The sequence below is a fragment of the Phyllopteryx taeniolatus genome, unplaced genomic scaffold, assembly GCF_024500385.1.
Source record: "Phyllopteryx taeniolatus isolate TA_2022b unplaced genomic scaffold, UOR_Ptae_1.2 contig_83, whole genome shotgun sequence".
Classification (NCBI taxonomy): domain Eukaryota; kingdom Metazoa; phylum Chordata; class Actinopteri; order Syngnathiformes; family Syngnathidae; genus Phyllopteryx; species Phyllopteryx taeniolatus.
The window spans coordinates 34088-36560 of NW_026903811.1; the positions used below are offsets into that span (position 1 = coordinate 34088).

Sequence of the window (2473 nt, forward strand, 5' to 3'; positions counted from 1 at the left end):
GGAGAATGCAGGAGATAGGCTTACATGGAAAAGGATGACGCGCTGTGGCGACCCCTAAAGGGACAAGCCGAAAGAAGAAGAAGGGCTTTGATCTTCATGCAAAAAATTACCAATATTTTGCACTTGAAAAAATTAATTAATAATTTTGGAAAGAATCAGTGTTAGAGACACCAACAGGTGTCCCATATGATCTGGCAATCAGGATTAGTGGTTTTCACTGGTCTCCTACTCCCGGTATGGGAATGTAACCTGAATTCTTTTGTTTTGGCCTGGTTGTTTTGAAAAATTAGGCTTGAAAGTAAGTGAAGATTTTTTAAGAAAGTTGAAGTGACACCACTGATGGTGTAGTGGTACACTCGCCTGACTTTGGTGCAGGCAGCGTGGGTTCAGTTCCCACTCAGTGACAGTGTGAATGTGAGTGCGAATGGTTGTCCGTGTCAATATGTGCCCTTCAACTGACCAGTTCAGGGTGTAGTCCGCCTTTCGCCTGAAGTCAGCTGGGATAGGCTCCAGCATGTTGAAAATGGATGGATGGATGGAAGTGACACCATTATCTGGTCTAGTGGTCAGGATTCCTGGTTTTCACCCCGGCATCCTGGGTTTGACTACCGTTTTGGGAATGTTCCTTGAATTGCTTCTGAACTCTCCTAGTTAGACTTTGTCACCTCGTATGGTTACATTACCTCAGTTCCAGTATTATGGCATGGATCTTTACCCAGGGAACCATGTCCAACTCCCAGTATGAGAGCATTTCTTCACCCACCAATTTGGCTGTTCATCCAGAAAACTTCCGATTGAGCTTGGGGAAGAAAACACAACAAATGTGTTTCCCAGATGGCCAAGCGGCCAGGATTCTTGGTTTTCACCCATGAGGGCTGGGTTTGACTCTGGGTATGGGAACGCTCTCTGAATTCCACCATTTGGGCTTTAACATCATGTCGAAAAATTCCAGTTTGGGGAAATGTTCAATATTTTGGAAAAAAACAAAAAACAAACAAAGGATTTTCCCATATGGTGAAGCTGTCAGGTTGCTTGGTTCTCACCCAGGAGGCCTGAGTTTGACTCCTGGTTTGAGAATGTTTGGGAATAATGTATTCCACTATTTGGGCTTTGATCATGCAGAAAATTTCAAATATTTTGTGCTTCGAAAAACTGGCAGACCAACGTGTCCCATATGGTGTGGCGGTCAGGATTTCTGGTTTTCATTGGTCTCCTACCCCCGATATGGGAATGTAACGTGAATTATTTTGTTTTGGCCTGAGTGTATCATTGGAAAGAAAGTATAGAATTTCAAAAAATAATTTGAAGACCCAACATCATGTGTCCCATATGGTCTAGTGGTCAGGATTCCTGGTTTTCACCCAGGTGGCCTGGGTTTGACTCCCGGTGTGGGAATGTTCCTTGATCCTCTCCTGAACTCTCCAATTTGGACTTTGATTAACACTTGGTATGGCAACATTTGGTTGATTCTGGTAGTGTGGCATGGATATTTATCCCAGTGTGACTCCCATTATGAGAGTAATTTTTTACCCTGCATTACACCAATTTAGCTTCAACATTCATCCATCCATCCATCCATTTTCTGAGCCGCTTCTCCTCACTCAGGTCGCGGGTGTGCTGGAGCCTATCCCAGCTGTCATTGGGCAGGAGGCGGGGTACACCCTGAACTGGTTGCCAGCCAATCGCAGGGCACATACAAACAAACAACATTCACACTCACATTCACACCTACGGGCAATTTAGAGTCCCCAATTAATGCATGTTGCTTTCTGTTGCTAATTAACCAATACGGGATGACGGTGAACTCTGATCTTGACGCGCCTGTTATTCGTTTTTTATAAGCATCAGAATCTTTTTTCTTCAAATATGTTTCATCCTGAAGAGTTCATCTACTGTTTTTCACTTTTTAAATAAAGTATTCAGTGAATTATACACAAAAGAATAACACGCTTAACCCGGGACTGAAAGAAGTGTGTCAATGAAGTATGCAGTGCTGTACATTAAGGACTGTAAAATGGAAAGTGGAAATGGAAGTAATTTTATTTTAAAATGACTTTCCTTAGTTCCGGGCCTGACGGTGGAGGTTGAGGTCTGCAGGATGGTAGATAATAATCGTTACTCTGTTCCTTTTTTGTTTTCGGTTTTTCAGGTTATTGATTACGCCATAATTTATGTCAACATGGTGAACATCTTGGACGCCGCCATCAACGGAAGGGAGTCAGTCGAGTTCACTCATATTTCCTCTGTATCACACAAATGCAATCAAGTGGGCAGCATGTGCGTGTCAATTAGCGAAGGTGAAGCAGACGTGGATCTCATCTTTAGATCGCCTTTGTTCAGCTGCATCATCATCGAGGTCAGGATGTCACTCACGTCCACATTTAGCTTCAGACGGGTTCAGCAGCCTGATGGTCACTTTTTGTTTCTCGGCTTCAGTGTGTGAATGCTCAGAGAGCAACACTCACTCTCATAC

At 43.5% G+C, this 2473-nt stretch overlaps 1 non-coding gene across 1 annotated transcript; it reads left to right on the forward strand.

Annotated features, from left to right (window-relative positions):
- The first annotated feature begins 1323 nt into the window (after positions 1-1323).
- On the forward strand, positions 1324-1395 carry trnae-uuc (transfer RNA glutamic acid (anticodon UUC)). The gene has a single exon. It is a non-coding gene; the product is annotated as a tRNA-Glu (tRNA).
- The last annotated feature ends 1078 nt before the right edge of the window (positions 1396-2473 follow it).